The following is an 18,780-nucleotide window of genomic DNA, read 5'->3' on the forward strand; positions in this document are numbered from 1 at the left end:
ATGTAAATTTGGGCCCTCCAAGTGTTTTGGACTCCAACTCCCATCATTCCTAACAGCCTCAGGCCCTTTCCTTTTCCCCCTCAGCCGCTTAAGCGGCTGAGGGGGAAAAGGAAGGGGCCTGAGGCTGTTAGGAATGATGGGAGTTGGAGTCCAAAACACCTCGAGGGCCCAAATTTTCCCATACCTGGTGTAGATAAGATACATTGCACAGAGAAAGATATTGAAAAGCATTCTTTCCAAACTCTACTCTTTGCTATTTGTCTTCCCTTGGACTCACTGGATGCACAGAATGATCAAGTGAAGTTGCAAGTTCTTGGAAAATCTGAAAATTGGGGAATAAATGAATTTTCACAGAGCTGCCTCTTCTTAGTGGAGAGAAAGGCTTTCATTCTCCCCACCTTTGTAGCTACGCCCCAACGCTGATCTTGTTTTTTTGTTGTCATTCTTAGGAAGCCCCAGTTTGAGGAGGATATCCGGTGTTTCTCTCAAGATCCTCCTGGCGCTTGACCTGCTGCCACAGGGAGGGGAGCTGGAGCTTTCTCTTCCAAGCAGGACTCAAATATAGCTTTTGGCGTCTCCCAGTTCTATCTTTGGAATTGGCTCCCTTTTCACCCTTGGCCAGAAAAAGCTGGTGCTCAGTGTCCCATCTTTGCTCACGAGCTTGGATCCAAAGCCTGCGTTTCAGTGAGAGACCTGGTACAGAATGATCATCTGAGGGTCCATGTACACTGTAGAATTGATGCAGTTTGATACCACTTTAGCTGCCATGGCAACGGAATCTTGGGATTTGTCATTTTGCACACTTTTTAACCTTCTCTGCCAAAGAGTTCTGGTGCTTCCTCAAACTGCAAATCCCAGGATTCTATAACACTTAAAGTGATGTCAACCCGCATTAATTCCAACAGTGTAGATTAGGCATGAGCAAATTTCAGCCCTCCAGGTGTTTTGGACTTGAACTCCCACAATTCCTAACAGCCTACCGGAGGGCCAAAGTTTGCCCATGCCCCATATGGCCTCTTCTACACTGCCATATAGAATCCAGATTATCCCTATGCTGGCAGGACTGAAGACAGGTCACAGGTTCGAATCTGGGGAAAGCGCGAATGAGCTCCCTATGTCAGCTCCAGCTCCTCATGCAGAGACATAAGAGAAGCCTCCCACAAGGATGGCAAAACATCAAAATATTTATTTATTTATTTATTTATTTACTTTGCTTATATACCGCTGTTCTCAGCCCGGGGGCGACTCACAGCGGTGTACAACATAGAAAGAACAAGGTTCAAAATTCAAGACACAATCTAAAATAATCAGTCCAGCATTAACCAAAAACATCATCATCAAAAAACATCATCAGTACTACAAAAGCCATTCCACGTCGTCTCATCGTCTAAACCACAATCCAGTATCATTTTCCGTTGTTCCATTCCTGTCGTCATTATCAATTATTGCACTTCTTGTTCGAAAACCTTCTTGAACAGCCAAGTCTTTAATTTCCTGCGGAATATCATCAGGAAAGGAGCCAGTCTGATGTCCACGGGAAGGGTGTTCCACAGCCAAGGAGCCACCACCGAGAAGGCCCTATCTCTCATCCCCGCCAGGCGTGCCTGTGAGGCAGGCGGGATCGAGAGCAGGGCCTCCCCGGACAATCTCAAAGTCCTGGTGGGCTCGTAGGTCGAGATGCGGTCGGATAGGTATCTTGGGCCGGAACCGTTTAGGGCTTTATAGGCCAACGCCAGCACCTTGAATTGAGCCCGGGCATCCCCTGGGCAATGTCCTTCCAGACGGCTAATTCTCTCACACCGGAAGCAACTTGCAGTTTCTCAAGTCGCTCATGACATGAAAAAAAATCTGTTTTGAACTGGATTATATGGCAATGTGGGGCCTCCTTGGTGGTGCAGCGGGTTAAACCACTGAGCTGCTGAACTTGCTGACCAAAAGGTCGACAGTTCGAATCTGGGGAGTGGGGAGAGCATTTCAAAAACAAGCAAATGTAAGTAGATCAATAGGTACATCTTCTGCACTGGCAACATTTTAGTGTAGTAGGGAATCATGTTTCTGGTCCATAGACTCAGTAATAACATTAGATTACTTTGTTTCTCCAAGATCTTTTTCACACGTACTGCTGTTGAGCCAGGCATCATCCCCTATTCTGTGCATTTCATAGAATCATAGAATCTTTGAGTTGGAGGAGACCTCGTGGACCATCCAGTCCAACCCCTTGCCAAGAAGCTGGAAATCGCATTCAAAGCATTCCCGATAGATGGCAATTTCATTTTTTTCTACCTAAGTGGAGTATCTTTATTGGATTACATGAAATAAAGTGGGAAATAAATATTGTCATATGAGGAAAATCAAAATATGGTCTTGGCAGGGTTGGTATTACAGGCTGAAAGTCCCTTTTATGGATTTCCAAAATCAGAATTGGTCCAAAAGCCCAAATTGTCTGCACAAGGACTTAGATACACATTATATACATAGTCAAATAGTGTTGTTGTTGTTCATTCGTTCAGTCGTCTCCGACTCTTCGTGACTTCATGGACCAGTCCACGCCAGAGCTCCCTGTCGGCCGTCACCACCCCCAGCTCCTTCAAATAGTGTACAGTATATAAAATGGCAAAATCAAGCTTTGCTCTATGGGATTTTTCTTTTGAATATTTTCATACTGTGGATAGTTGAATCCATGCATGCCCAATCAGTGGATATGGAGACCCAGTGTATTGTTGTTGTTTTTAGAGATTGCGGCTAGAGAAGATCCATTCAGAAGACCAATTTTTTTTTTAAAAAGCACCTTAATCCAATTCATCTGCTTAGAATTACTTTTCAGTTATGCGGTCTTAGTCTTGTGACCTCAATCTTGTAATTCCCCAGTGCTGAGGGACTCACATTAAAAAAAAATCATTTTGCAAATATGTAAATGAATTAGGCTTTGAGGACAGAACTAGCTGAGCACTGTAAAATTTGCTAACTCTTTAGCCATGGGGTACACATAATAATTATTTAACTAGCAATGTAATTCTAGAGAAACATTTATAGTGAAATTCTGACTCATCCACATATGGCAGAATGAAAATCACGCGTAGCTCACGTCTTTACCAATCCACCCACTGTCTTGCTCGAGAAAAGATATGCCATGCAGATGATCAGTAAAGAAAAAGGTGTTTACTCTTTGCTATACAGAGCAATATATGCAAACAGTTGCATTGACTCACACAACGTCCTTGAGGAGAGATTCAAATGGTCTTTAGGTGTCCATGTGAAGGATCTTCTTCCAGCAGCCCAGAAGCAGAAAATACGAACTGTCTTCGCAAGCTCCTGCACAGAGAACCTAAACATGTAACTGTTGTCAAAACTCCCAGGCTCAACTAGCTTCTTGGGCATAGACCAGTGTTGCTCAACCTGGGGGTTGGGACCCCTGGGTGGGTCACAAGGGGGTCTCAGAGGGGTCGCCAAAGACCATCAGCAAACACAGGGGGGGTTTTTTTTGTTGGTCAAGGAGGTTCTGTGTTTGGTCCAATTCTATCATTGGTGGGGTTCAGAATGTTCTTTGATTGTAGGTGAACTATAAATCCCAGCAACTACAACTCCCAACTGTCAAGGTCTATTTTCCCCAAACTCCACCAGTGTTCACATTTGGGCATACTGAGGATTTGTGCCAAGTTTGGTCCAGATCCATCAATGCTTGAGTCCACAGTGCTATCTGGATGTAGGTGAACTACAACTCCAAAACTCAAGGTCAATGTCCATCAAACCCAGTATTTTCTATTGGTCATGGGAGTTGTGTTTGTCAAGTTTGGTTCAGTTCCATCCTTGGTGGAGTTCAGAATGCTCTTTGATTGTAGGTGAACTATAAATCCCAGCAACTGCAACACCCAAATGACTAAATCATCCCCCCACCCCACAACTCCACCAGTATTCAAATTTGGGCGTCTCGGGTATTTGTGCCAAATTTGCTCCAGTGAATGAAATAGGTCCTGTATATGAGATACTTACATTATGATTCACAACAGATCCGAACCTGCGACCTGTTGGTCTTCAGTCCTGCCGGCACAGGGGTTTAAGCCACTGTGCCACCAGGGGCTCCATAGTCCCTCGGTGGCTCAATGGGTTAAACCCTTGTGCCAGCTGGATTGCTGGCCAAAAGGTCGATGGTCCGAATCCGGGGAGTGGAGTGAGCTCCTCTCTAGCTCCCCATGCGGAGACATGAGAGAAGTCTTTCACAGAATGGTAAAACATCCCGGCATCCCCTGGGCAACGTTCTTGCAGACGGCCATCTCTCAAACCAGAAGCAACTTGCAGTTTGTCAAGTTGCTCCTGACACGGAAAAAATAACTGCAGAGAAAAACATGTATTTTATTAAGCTGCTCCTTTTGATTAACAAATTTCCTACTTATTTCAGAACGTAATTGGTTTTAATCAGCATCACTTCCTATCATCAGTATCAGTCACACAGGCTAAATGGATGCAAAGTGGGGACAGAAACAAGACAGTTTGGCTGTTACAGTTCCACAGATATTCTATCATCAAGAGACCCAAATGACAGAAGACTCCATCCTCATTTGCCTGCCAGCTGTGTCCATTTGGCAAACTTCCTCTTGACAGTCTTTCTGATTAACATATTAATTGCATAGTTATGCAGTGAACTAAACTGAGATAATTTCCTACCTTCCAACTGTCCGAGTTTGGCAGGAACAGTCTCAATTAATCTTCTTTCATTCCACTTTTTCAGCTGCTTGAAAAATATTCCAGTTTCTCTTCCCCTTTGTATTTGTGGGATTTCAGTTGCAGCAAATGGATTTCAAAGTAGGATTGGGGTGTAATCTCCCCTTTCCCAGGAGGCTCCGACAAAAGCCAACTCTCGCAGCCACTCGCAGATAATATATTTTTCCTCATTAGTAACTTTTTCTATCTCAAGAATACTCTGATGCCCAGTGGAGACGCTTGCGGGTTGTATAGTTTTGTCCATCTTCTTGCCTGTTCTGAGGCTTCTGATTTAGGCGTGTCTATGGTCAAGGAAATGCCACATTGTGGAAAAAATAGACGCATCAAAGGGTTTAATGCTGTGTTCCTCCCTAGATATACAGATCCTTTGGGAAAAGCGAGAAGTTCTCTGGCAATGAAGATCAGAAAAGGCTGAGTGGAAGTTGCTAGATATGTTCCTTCAATGGGTTTCTGGCAGATAAACAAGTTCTGTTGTCATTGTTGTGTGCCTTCAAGTTATTTCTGACTTACGACAACCCTAAGTGTCCATATGATGAAGTTTTCTGGGAATGAGAGTATGTAACCCAGCCAAGGTGGGTTTCCATAGTTGAGGACATTTAATCAACTACCAAGCTTGCAAACTTTGTGTTTTGTTTGTTTGTTTGTTAAAAATGCAATACAACTGTTTGGTTTGCTCCTGACACGATAAATAAAATAGTTGAGCAGGGTTAACTTAACTTAAAGGGGTTTTTTATGTCTCTCATGCCAGAAGCAACTGCAAGTTGCTTCTGGCATGAGAGAATCGGCTGTCTGCCCAGACAACCCCTTTCATCTTATAGGTCAGGGGTCCTCAAACTTTTTAAAGAGAGAGCCACATCACGGTCCCTCAAACTGTTGGAGGACCAGATTATAATTTGAGGAAAAAAAACATGAATGAATTCCTATGCACATTGCACATATCTTATTTTAGTGCAAAAAAGACACACTTAAAAACAATACAATAATTAAAATGAAGAATAATTTTAACAAATATTAAACTTATCAGTATTTCAATGGGAAGTGTGGGCCTGCTTTAGGCTGATGAGATAGGATTGTTGTTGTTATGTGCTTTCAAGTCGTTTCAGACTTAGGTTGACCCTGAGTGAGGGCCGGGTAAATGACCTTGGAGGGCCGCATCCGGCCCTCGGGCCTTAGTTTGAGGACCCCTGCTATAGGTATATAAAATACATATAAATATCAAACATTTATGAGGAGAGGAGAGGCGGCTAAGAAATAAAATACTACTACTACTACTACTACTACTACTTATTATTATTATTATTGTTATTATTATTATTTATGGTGTTTTTAATAAGGAGTGACTTGAGAAACTGCAAGTTGCTCCTGGTGTGAGAGAATTGACTGTCTGCAAGGACGATGCCCAGGGGATGCACAGATTCTAAACAAGTGACCCACCTACCCTCTCTTGCCTCAATCCCAAGGCAAAATTTCCAAAAGCCAACCCCTATGGGCTCCATTTTGGGGGTGATGTGCAAACAGCCCAGCACCCAGTGGCTCTGCCCAGTTGGCCGCCTGCCCTCCCCTGAGGAAAGCCGCCCATCCGGGCCAATGCCGCCCTGGGCTTTTGTCTGCCCCGTGCCTCGTTTGTCCGCCACTCCGGCCCAACAATGGAAAGGCTGCTTTGCACAGGCCGCCCAAAGTGCTGATGGTGGGTTTGCACTAATCCTGCCGGCGGGCTTCCTTTTCAGGCTGGGTGTGCATCGGTATGTGTGTGTGAGTTCAGGGGGGTCTGTCCCTGGGATTGGCAGCCTTGCAGGGCTCTGGCATCCCACTGATTTTGGCCGCTCCCTGGGGGACGAAGTGTGGGGCACACCAGAACAGAAGAAGGATGTGTGAGTGTTTTACCAGGGTGTTTGGGGTCTCCTGGTCCCCAGGAGCCAGTTATGGTAAGGAGATATTTGGGAGTTGGGTGGGAGAGATGCAGAAGGGGAGAAACAGAGGTGGCAGAAAGTAGGGATCTTCCAGCTCTTTTCTTCCCCTTGTTTAATTGTAACCAGTGACTATTGCTATGGAATTCTTGCCTATTGGCACAAGCATGCAAGGTGCTGCATGGTGCCCAACTAGTCCTGAAGGCAGACCTAGTGGTGCTAGGTGTACCAATGGGGGGAGGACTTGGTATGTAAAGTAGGGAGAGATGGGTACAGATGTTGTACTCTTTCATTCCACTTATTGGAAAAATAAGCCTTTTTTCCCTCATGTCAGGAGCGACTTGAGGAACAGCAAGTCGCTTCTGGTGTGAGAGAATTGGCCATCCGCAAGGATGCTGCCCAGGGGATGCCTGGATGTTTTACCATCCTTGTGGGATGCTTCTCTCATGTCCACAAATGGGGAGCTGGAGCTGACTGAGGGAGCTCATCCAAACTCTCTCCTGATTTGAATCTTCAACCTGTTGGTCTTCAGTCCTGCTGGCACAAAGGTTTAATCCATTGCACCACCAAGGGTTCCTAAGCCTTAGCCTAGTGGTTCTCAAGCTGGGGGTTGGGACCCCTGGGTGGTTGGGGGGTTTGCGTGGGGGTGTCAGAGGGGTCACCAAAGACCATCAGAAAACACAGTATTTTCTGTTGGTCATGGGGGTTCTGTGTGGGAAATTTGGGCCAACTCTTTCGTTGCTAGGGTTCAGAATGCTCTTTCATTGTAGATTAACTATAAATCCCAATAACTACAACTCTCAAATTTCCCCCAAACTCCACCAGTGTTTACATTTGGGCATATTGAGTATTCATGCCACGTTTGGTCCAGATCCATCATCGGTTGAGTCCACAGTGCTCTCTGGATGTAGGAGAAGAACTCCAAAACTCAAGATCTTCCAGCATTTTCTGTTGGTCATGGGAGTTTTGTGGATCAATGGTTCAATTCCATCATTGGTGGGGTTCAGAATGCTCTTTGATTGTAGGTGAACTATAAATCCCAGCAACTACAACTCCTAAGTGTCAAGTTTATTTTCCCCAAACCCCACCAGTATTTACATTTGGGTATATTGAATATTCATGCCAAGATTGGTCCAGATCCATCATAGTTTGAGTCCACAGTGCTCTCTGGATGTAGGTGAACTACAACTCCAAAACTCAAGATCAATGCCCGCCAAACCCTTCCAGTATTTTCTGTTGGTCATGGAAGTTCTGTGTATCAAGTTTGGTTCAATTCCATCACTGGTGGGGTTCAGAATGCCCTTTGATTATAGGTGAACTGTAAATCCCAGGATAACAACTCCCAAATGACAAAAATTAACCCCCCACCAAGCCCCACCAGTATAACAAATTTGGGCGTATTGGGTATTTGTGCCAAATTTGGTCCAGTGAATGGAAATACATCCTGCATATCAGATGTTTATATTACGATTCATAACAATAGCAAAATTTCTGTTATGAAGTAGCAATGGAAATAATGTTACAGTTGGGGGTCACCACAACATGAGGCACTGTGTTAAGGGGTCGCAGCATTAGGAAGGTTGAGAAACACTGCCTTGGCCCATGGGACAGCTCAAAATAGGAAAAAGTGTGACATTAGGTACTTAGAAGAACTGTAAGCCTTGGGAGTGCACCTGTAAATTCCCTAATCCGATGGATAAGGGTCTCTCTGTGCGTGTTGGGATTATGTTCACTTAGCCTCCTTCCAAGGAAAATGCTGCTGGGAGCAGACATAAAATGGGATTTTGTTATCCAACTCCCACGAAATTGGTCAAATATTTGAGCTGCCAGATACTGGAAGCAAGTGGTCTGCCTGCTGTTCGCCCAACCTTCCAAAGTTCCCTTGAAGTTTCGGAAGGGAACTAGAAGGATTCTTGGAAGCCTCCTCTGTCTGTGTTTTCCTTCAAGGCAGTTCTGGAAAGAAGGGGAAATGGCTGTCTCCAAGGTGGGCACCATTAAGGGTGGCAGAATGTGGGGCAGAGAATGCTAAGACAGGAGTTGTAGCTATAGAGTTGCCATGCCAAATAAAGGACAGAGGCAATATAAGCAAGTGTCGCTCACAAGGAAAATAGTAACTGCTGAAATTCCCTCATTACAAGGCATGGGAGGCCTGTTATTTACTTCACTTGGCAATTTCAGTGGCACTTTTTCTCCAGTAAAGGAAGGGAAAGATTAAAAGAGTGATGGGTGTCAAACCCCTCCCTCTCTAGTACAAAAGCAACCCAGAGGCCTGATAGAGTTTCTCTCTCCTAGTAACCAAAATATCCTGAATTCTGGAGTGCGAGCCATTTCTTGCCCTTTTATCAGCACAGCGAAGGCACAACTTGCCCACCTGGTTTTCCCACTCTTGGATGGGAACCCTCCCCACCAGCTTTTCACCGCTAGGGAGACTTTGGCTGACTTATTCGCCTAGTTTTTCTCAGACAGAGCTGGTCCTTTCCCTGGCTACCAATACATCCAATTCATAAAACGGATCCAATTGGAATCTAAGAGCATGTGCAGAGAGCCCCTGGCTTACCCTACATGACTCTAAGGACCTCTTTCACCTCTGGAAGCCAGGGCATTCCATTGACAGCCCACCATTGAAGATTGGTTGAGTCTCAGAATGTGCTGAGGTTCATCTCGCTACTCTATGACCTCTTCCACCTCTTCAGTGTAAGGCATCTTGTTGATTCCATGACTGAAGCCCAATAAAGCCTCAGAGCATGTGCAAAGGGCCTCTGGCATACCTTAGGCAGCTGTAAGAACCTCCTCCACCTCTGGAGGCCAGGATATCCCATTGATGCCATGGCTGAAGCCTAGTCAAGTCTCAAGAGTATATACAGATAGCATCTGGCTCACTCTAGGACCTCTTCCTCCTCTGGAAACCAAAACATCCAACTGATGCCATTGCTGACATTCAGGAGAGCCTCAAAGTATATGCAGAGAGAATCCAGCTAGTGTCGTCAAATCTAAGAGTATACACAGAGGGCATCTGGTTTGCCCTAGATCCTAGGACCGGTTCTGCCTCCGGAGACTAGGACATCCCATTGATTCAAGGGTTGAAACCCAATAAAGCTTCAGAGCATATGCAGAGAGCATGTAGCATACCCTAGGCAGTTTGAAGAACCTCCTCGACCTCCAGAGTCCAGAACATCCAATTGATGCCATGGCTGATGTTCAGAAGAGCCCCAAAGCATGTGCAGAGGGAGCCCAGCTTGCTTGGGGACCTTCTCCACCTCTGGAGGTCAGGACATCCCATTGATGCCATGACCTATGTACAAGGGAGCCCCAAAGCATATGTAGAGGCAGCCCAGATTGCCTTAGTATCTCCTTTGCCTCTGGAGGCCATGGCATCCCATTGATGTGTGGCTGAAGCCTAGGAGAGTCCCAAAGCATGTGCCAAGGGAGCCCAGCTTGCCTGAGGATGTCCTCCACCTCTGTAGGCCAGGACATCCCATTGTTGCCATTGCTGATGTTCAAGAAAGCTCAAACCATATGTAGAGGTAGTCCAGTTTGCCTGAGAAACTCCTCCACCTCTGGAGACGAAGACATCCCACTGATGTGTGGCTGAAACCTAGGAGAGTCCCAAAGCATGAGCAGAAGGAGCCCGGCTGGCCTGAGCATCTCCTCCAGCTGTGGAGGCCAGGACATCCCATTGATTCCAAGGGTGAAGCCCAATAAAGCTTCAAAGCTTGTGCAGAGGGCCTTGGAGCATATGCAGAAGGCCTCTAGCATACCCTAGGCAGTTATAAGAACATACTCAACCTCTGGAGTCCAGGACATCCCACTGATGTCATGGCTGATGTTCAGGAGAGCCCAAAACATGTGTAGAGGGAGCCCAGTTTGCTTGGGGACCTCCTCCACCTCTGGAGGCTAGGACATCCCATGGATTCCAGGGATGAAATCCAATAAAGCTTCAGAGCATATGCAGAGGCCTTGGAGCATATGCGGAAGTCTTCTAGCATACCCTAGGCAGTTCTAAGAACCTTGTGTCCAGGACATCCCATTGATGCCATGGCTGATGTTCAGGAGAGCCCCAACGCATGTGCAGAGGGAGCCCAGTTTGCCTCGGGATCTCCTCCACTTCTGGAGGCTAGGATATCCTGGTAATTCCAAGGGTGACACCCAATAAAGCTTCAGAGCATATGTGGAGGGCCTTGGAGCATATGCAGAAGACCTCTAGCATACCCCAAGACCCTCCTCGACCTCTGGAGTCCAGGACATCCCATTAATGTAATGGCTGATGTTCAGGAGAGCCCCAAAGCATGTGTAGAGGGAGCCCAGCTTGCTTGGGGCCCTTCTCCACTTCTGGAGGCCAGGGCATCCCATTGATTCCATGGTTGAAGCCCAATAAAGCTTCAGAGCACATGCAGAGGGCCTTGGAGCATATGCAGAAGGCCTTTAGCATACTCTAAGAACCTTCTCGAACTCTGGATTCCAGGGCATCCCATTGATGTCATGGCTGATGTTCTGGAGAGCCCTGAAGCATGCGCAGAGGGAGCCCAGCTTGCCAGGAGATCTTCTCCACCTCTGGAGGCCAGGACATCCCACTGATGCTATAGCTGACAGTCAGGAAAGCCCAAAGCATATGTAGAGGTAGTCCAGTTTGCCTGAGGAACTCCTCCACTTCTGGAGTCCAGGGCATCCCATTGATTCCATGGGTGAAGCCCAATAAAGCTTCAGAGCACATGCAGAGGGCCTTGGAGCATATTCTGAAGACCTCTAGCATATCCTAAGACCCTCCTCGACCTCGGGAGTCCAGGAAATCCCATTGACGTGATGTTCAGGAGAGCCGAAAGCATGTGGAGAGGGAGCCCTGCTTGCCTGGGGATCTTCTCCACTTCTGGAGGCCAAGACATCCTGCTAATTCCAAGGGTGACACCCTTTAAGCTTCAGAGCATATACAGAGGGCCTTGGAGCATATGCAGAAGGCCTCTAGCATACCCTAAGAACATCCTTGACCTCTGGAGTTCTGGAAAGCCTCCTTGACCTTTGGAGTCTAGGACATCCCATTGATGTGATGGCTGATATTCAGGACATCCCATTGATGGAGTCTAGGACATCCCATTCATGTGATGGCTGATATTCAGGAGATATCCAAAGAATGTGCAGAGGGAGCCCAGCTTGCCTGGGGAACTCCTCCACCTCTGGAGGCCAGGGCATCCCATTGATTCCATGGTTGAAGACCAATAAAGCTTCAGAGCATATGCAGAGGGCCTTGGAGCATATGCGGAAGGCTTCTAAGATACCCTAAGACAGTAGTTCTCAACCTGGGGTCCCCAGATGCTTTTGGCCTACAATTCCCAGAAATCCCAGCCAGTTTACCAGATGTTAGGATTTCTGAGAGTTGAAGGCTAAAAACATCTGGGGTCCCCAGGTTGAGAACCGCTGCCCTAAGACCATCCTCGACCTCTGGAGTCAAGGGCATCCCATGGATGTGATGGCTGATGTTCAGGAGATCTCCAAAGCATGTGTAGAGGAAGCTCAGCTTGCCTGGGGATCTTCTCCACCTCTGGAGGCCAGGGCATCCCATCGATTCGTGGCTGAAGCCTAGTCGGGCCTCAGAGCATGTGCAGAGAGGACTCTCGGGGCCTCCCGCGTCGAAGGGAGGGGGCAACAGGCCAGGCCTTGGAAAGGGGAGGGGAGGGGCGTTGTCTTCTCCTTGCAGCCCCTCCTCTTGCTGGCGAAGGCGATGGCGGGGGCCTAGGAGGCAGGGAGGGGGGCTGGAGGGCCGGCCGGAGCCTCCCCCTTCCTGCCCGCCGCTCCCCGGCCCCGAGTCCCAAGCAAGGGCCGCCCAGACCCGCGGCGGAGCTGTGGCCGAGCGGAGCCGGGGCTTGGTAAGTGCGCGGTTACCGGGCCCTGGGCAGGGGGAGATGTTTACCTCCACCTCGGTCTCTTTATCCACCATGCTATGGACATCACACTTCCAGGAGTGGCCAGGACTACTTGGCTAAAGACCTTGTACAGCTCCAACTCCCAGATTCCATAGTATCTAGCCCTGGCAACCAAAGTGGTCTCGAAGTGCATCTATTCCACAGTGTAGATGCTCCTTTCGAGGCGGGATGGAGCAACATTAGCTGTCTGGTCAGAGTTTGGGAAAGTTTGGAGTGCCTGGGATTGGGATAGGACGCTTTCCAAGCTCTGACGTTGAAGGACTGCAGGGAAAAAATTAAGGAGGTATCTATGGTGTAGGATCAATGCAGTTTGACATCAGTTTTAGCAGCCCTGGCAATATGCTATAGAATACTGGGAGATACAGTTTGCACAGTCTTCAGCTTTGGAGTGCTTCAACAAACTACAACTCTCAGGACTCCACAACTTCTTGGAAGTCTTAAGATGCATCTACAGCAGGCATGGGCAAACTTTGGGCCTCCAGGTGTTTTGGACTTCAACTCCCACAATTCGGAATTGTGGGAGTTGAAGTCCAAAACACCTGGAGGCCCAAAGTTTGCCCATGCCTGCTGTAGACGCATCCTAAGACTTCCAAGAAGTTGCAGTTATTTAAGAGCTGAAATATATTTGTTTCCTTCTCCCTGCGGAGTGTAGGAATTTGTTTAAAATAGCCTTTTTTCCCAGTATATATTTTTCCTGGATGTGTTCGTAGTCTAAATTGAACAAGGAATTCAATTCGCCATGACCCTTGGTTCTGGTTTTTTTTTCGTGTCAGGAGAGAGAAACTCCTGAGAAACTTGAGAAACTGCAAGTCGCTTCTGGTGTGAGAGAATAGGCCGTCTGCAAGGACGTTGCCCAGAAGAAGCCCGGATGCTTTGCCATCTTATGGAAGGCTTCTCTCGTGTCCTCACATGGGGAGCTGGAGCTGACAGAGGAAGCTCATGTTTGATGTTTTACCATCCTTGTGGGAGGCTTCTCTCATGTCCCCACATGGGAACTGGAGCTCTCAGAGGGAGCCCATCTGTGCTCTCCCCGGAATCAAGCCTGAGACGTTGCCCAGGGGATGCCCAGGCGTTTGATGTTTTACCATCCTTGTGGGAGACCTCTCTCATGTCACCGCATGGGGAGCTGGAGCTGACAGAGGGAGCTCACCTGCACTCTCTCCAGAATCAAACCTCAGACGTTGCCCAGGGGATGCCCAGGTTTTGATGTTTTACCATCCTTTGTGGGAGGCTTCTCTTATGTCCCCGCATGAGAAGCTGGAGCTGACAGAGGGAGCTCATGTTTGATATTTTACCATCCTTGTGGGAGGCTTCTCTCATGTCCCCACATGGGAGCTGGAGCTGACAGAAGGAGCTCATCCCTGCTCTTCCCAAAATCAAACCTCAGACATTGCCCAGGGTATGCCCAGGTTTTGATGTTTTACCATCCTTGTGGGAGGCTTCTCTTATGTCCCCGCATGAGAAGCTGGAGCTGACAGAGGGAGCTCATGTTTGATATTTTACCATCCTTGTGGGAGGCTTCTCTCATGTCCCCACATGGGAGCTGGAGCTGACAGAAGGAGCTCATCCCTGCTCTTCCCAAAATCAAACCTCAGACATTGCCCAGGGTATGCCCAGGTTTTGATGTTTTACCATCCTTGTGGGAGGCTTCTCTCATGTCCCCGCATGGGGAGCTGGAGCTGACAGAGGGAGCTCATATTTGATGTTTTACTATCCTTGTGGGAGGCTTCTCTCATGTCCCCGCATGGGGAGCTGGAGCTGACACAGGGAGCTCATGTTTGATGTTTTACCATCCTTGTGGGAGGCTTCTCTCATGTCCCCACATGGGGAGCTGGAGCTGACAGAGGGAGCTCATCTGTGCTCTTCCAGGAATTGAACCTCAGATGCTGTCCAGGGAATGCCCGAGTATTTGATGTTTTACCATCCTTGTGGGAGGCTTCTCTCATTTCCCTGCATGGGGAGCTGGAGTTGGAGCTGACAGAAGGAGCTCATCCACGCCCTCCCCAGATTCGAACCTCCGACCTGTCGGTCTTAGGCCCTGCCAACACAATGCACCACTGGGGGCTCCTTGATAGGCTTGCAATAAATCAGGAATGAAGGCACACAACAACAAATTAGTAACCACAAATTACTAGCAGGGTACAACAACAACAACAACAACAACAACTAGCAGTGAGTTCAGATTTAGAAATAAGAGTTTAGCCATCTCTTCTCAGGCTCCATCCACATTGCCATGATATTGCAGTTTGAATTTGATTACATGCAGTGTAGATTGAAATAATCCAGTTCAATATGCATTGTGAATCTACACTGACCATATAATGCAGTTCAGATGGCATTATATGGCAGTGTAGAAGGGGCCTCCGTTTTCTCTTTCCTATCCTGTTTTATTGGGTTACTATTCATCAGGCTTGGTTCCCAGAGCGTTTGTGCATCTTTTTGTTATGTTTAAACTCCCTTCTAAAGTTTGCAATCAGTGTTTCAGTGAGTTTGTTTATTTTGCTGAGATTTTGAGAAACGTATCCAGTATTAATCGGTCACAACAAATTTAGTATAATAAAATTAAAGCACAAGGCTTTCCTTTCCCCCCAAAGAAATCATTGGTTATTTGGATTGATAGAGCATAATATAAAAATACAAAATGATATATTTACCAAACATTGTTGTAAGTTTTTATTGTGAAGCTGAAGTCTGAACAATTCTACTCCAGCTCTGCCCAATATTGCTTCCAGCTCTAGCCCCATCTACACAATTATTTAATGCAGTTTGAAACTGCATTATATAGCCAGTGTAGACTCATAATGCAGTTCAATGCAATTGTATGAGGCCCTTTCTACACTGCCATATAAAATCCAAAATATCTGCTTTGTACTGGATTATATGGCAGTGTAGACTCATTTAATCCAGTTCAAAGCAGATAATCTGGATTGTTTGCTTTGGTAAACTGGATTATATGACAGTGTAGAAGGGGCCAGAGTCTACACTGACTATATACCATAGTACAGTTTCAAACTACATTATATGGCAGTGTAGATGGGACCTCTGATTCCAAGTCTCTAATGCAATCTTGTCGTGTATTAATTTATATTTTGAACAGTTCTGGGTCACACATTGGGAGAGAAGTGGGTTATTATTGTTATTATATTGGAGCTGCGTAATATAAAGGTTTCAGCGTTGGATGACAACTCTGGAGACCAGGGTTCAAATCCTTGCTCAGCCATGAAAACCATTGGGAGGCCTTGGGTGCACTCTCTCAGCTTCAGAGCAAGGCCTCCCTTGGCAAACCTATTGCCAAGAAAACCTTGTGATATGTTTGCTCTGTCTCCAAACTGGGTGTTTTAAAAATTGGTTAGGGGATTTGACATATCAGAGGAGGAGAAGTAGGAGAAGGAGAGGGAGAAGGAGAGAGGGAGGCAGAAGGAGAGGGAGAATGTGAAGGAGAGATAGAAGGAGAAAGAGAGGGAGAAGGAGAGAGAGAGAAGGAGAAAGAGAGGGAGAAGGAGAGAGGGAGGGAGAAGGAGAGGGGGAGGGAGAATGTGAAGGAGAGAGAGAGAGAAGGAGAAAGAGAGGGAGAAGCAGAGAGAGAGACGGAGAAAGAGAGGGAGAAGGAGTGGGAGAAGGAGAGAGGGAGGGAGAAGGAGAGGGGGAGGGAGAATGTGAAGGAGAGAGAGAGAAGGAGAAAGAGAGGGAGAGAGAGAAGGAGAGAGAGGGGGGAAGGAGAGTGAAAGGGAGAAGGACAGAAAGGAGAGGGAGAAGGGGAGAGAGAAGGAGATGGAGAAGGAGAGGGAGAAAGAGAGGGAGAAGGAGAGAGAGAAGGAGGGAGAAGGGGAGGGAGAAGGAGAGAGAGAAGGAGAGGGAGAAGTAGAGGGAGAGAGAGGAGAGAGAGAAGGAGGGGGAGAGAGAAGGAGATGGAGAAGGAGAGGGAGAAAGAGAGGGAGAGGGAGGAGAGAGAGAAGGAGGGAGAAGGGGAGGGAGAGGGAGAAGGAGAGAGAGAAGGAGAGGGAGAAGTAGAGGGAGAGAGAGGAGAGGAAAAAGGAGGGGGGAGAGAAGGAGAGGGAGAAAGAGAGGGAGAAGGAGAAGGAGAGAGAAGGAGGGAGAAGGAGAGGGAGAGAGAGAGAGAAGGAGAAGGAGAGGGGGAGAGAGGAGAGGGAGAAGGAGGGGGGAGAGAGAAGGAAATGGAGAATGAAAAGGAGAGAGAGAAGGAGAGGGAGAAGGAGAAGGAAATGGTAAGGGGAGGGAGAGGGAGAAGGAGAGAGATAAGGAGAGAGAGGGAGAAGGAGAGGGAGAAAGAGGGAGAGGGAGGAGAGGGAGTAGGAGAGAGAGGAGGAGGAGAGGAAGAAGGAGAAAGAGAGACAGAAGGAGAAGTAGAAGGAGAGAGAGAAAGAGGAAGGAGAGAGAGAAGGAGAGGGAGAGGGAGGAGAAGGAGAAAGGATGGGTATTTTGGGCAACTATTTGATGGCTTATAGAACCTCAATGTTTAAGAATAATCCCCCAGGGCCGTTTCTTCGGTGTCTTTGTGCTTATTAACCTTCAGAGCAGAAGATTTCAGCCTCTAGGCTCTGAGCTTTCCTGGTGCTCTATAATGTCCAACGCCTGTGGTTTCGCTTCCATTTCCCTTTGGCCTGTCTGACTTCTTTGGGAACAGCCTAGCTCCCAGTGGGCTTTGGCAGCCATCCCACATGCTCTTTCTAGGGTGAAGTTAGATGCAGCCTGCAGTATTTGCCAGTGTTCTATGAAGCATTGCTTCTAAAAAGAGGGGTTTGGGAACTCATCTAGAAGAAATCTAGAACTCTAGAAGTAGACTAGAATTATTTCTCTCTCTGTACTGAGAAGGACTGCTGAGTTTTGTCTCTTCCTCCCCTTCACATCCGATGCGGAAGAGAACCAACAATTACTTTCCTTCTTTGGCTTTTGGGCCAAAGCCTATGCCAGCTTTATTCAGTTGCATTTTGGCACATACAGGGAGGGGCTCGGGAAGTCTGTCTATATGTCCTGCAGAGATGACAGGGCTGGTTTCCTGGACCTCTCTTCTCTAGCCTTCCTGGGCTATAGCGTTCCAGGTCTCAATCCTAGAGGGATGTAGAGCGTGTGTGGTCAATTCTGGCTTGTTGCCTTCTCTTTGTTCCAAAAGTCACAATCGCTGGGCGCCAGGCTCCCAATTACATGCTGCTCAAGAAGCAAAAGGCTCTTTCCTGTCTCTTAATTGGATCATGACAAAGGAGAAAACCCTGTTCCTTTTCAAGGGCTGCTATGTTTGCTGGAGGAAAAATGCAGTCTGCATATAGCCTTTGACACCCCTAAGTCTTGACCCTGAAACCTCCCAAGACGCCGCCCTCCCAATTAAAAATAATCGTGCTAACTTTCGATAGTTCTTCATCAAAAGCATCCTAAACCACCCCAAACTGGTCACAAATGCAGATCCCTTCACCTGATTGACAGCCGACCAAAAAAGTTGGCCAAAATTGACATTCAAAAATGGAATAACAGTCCTCAGATGTGGAGAGGAATTATCCCGGTTCTTTCTGCATTTGTCCATTCCTGGTTTAATGCAAAAGCAGCCAGTCCTTGGTTCTTGAAATATTATTTGAACTATTATTTCAAAATGTGGATCAATCCAACAGTGGCAATAGTGTACTTCGTCATATCTATATAAATAAAAATGTAATGTTCATTTGTGGGATTAATATAACTCAAAAACTACTGGACGAATTGACACGAAATTTGGACACTATACCCCTAACAGACCAACAAGTGACCATCACTCATAAAACCTCCTAGAAACAGCAGAAAGGATTTAAAACCCCAAAAAATCTAAATGACGAAAAGCTAAATCAGGATACAGAAAAAAGAGAAGGAAGACGGAGGGAGGGAAGGGGAGAAAGAAAGAAAGAAAGAAAGAAAGAAAGAAAGAAAGTAAAAAATGAAGGTAAGAGCAAAGGAAAGAAGGAAAGAGGTAAAGAAGGAAGAAAGGAGAGAAAGAGAGGGAAGGAAGGAAAGAAGGAAAGAGAAGCAAGGATGGAAGCAAAAAGTGAAGGAGGAAGGAAGGAAGGAAGGAAGGAAGGAAGGAAGGAAAGAGGTAGAGACAAAAGGAAGGAGAGAAAGAGGGAGGGAAGGAAAGAAGGAAAGAGAAGGAAGGATGGAAGCAAAAAGCAAAGGAATGATGGAAAGGAGAGCAAGAGGGAGGGAAGGTTGTCCACAGCAACATATGGTGGGTACAGCTAGTAGAGGTCATAAATTAT

The 18,780-nt window shown here is 46.9% G+C and overlaps 1 protein-coding gene across 1 annotated transcript in view; it reads left to right on the forward strand.

Moving 5' to 3' along the window:
- The first annotated feature begins 12,325 nt into the window (after positions 1–12,325).
- LOC132780133 (periaxin) overlaps positions 12,326–18,780 on the forward strand; it is a 42,070-nt gene continuing 35,615 nt past the window's right edge. The window contains exon 1 of the mRNA XM_060783680.2: positions 12,326–12,484. The gene's annotated coding sequence lies outside the window, so the exon portion shown is untranslated. The remainder of the gene's footprint in view (positions 12,485–18,780) is intronic.

The sequence above is a fragment of the Anolis sagrei genome, chromosome X, assembly GCF_037176765.1.
Source record: "Anolis sagrei isolate rAnoSag1 chromosome X, rAnoSag1.mat, whole genome shotgun sequence".
Classification (NCBI taxonomy): Eukaryota; Metazoa; Chordata; class Lepidosauria; order Squamata; family Dactyloidae; genus Anolis; species Anolis sagrei.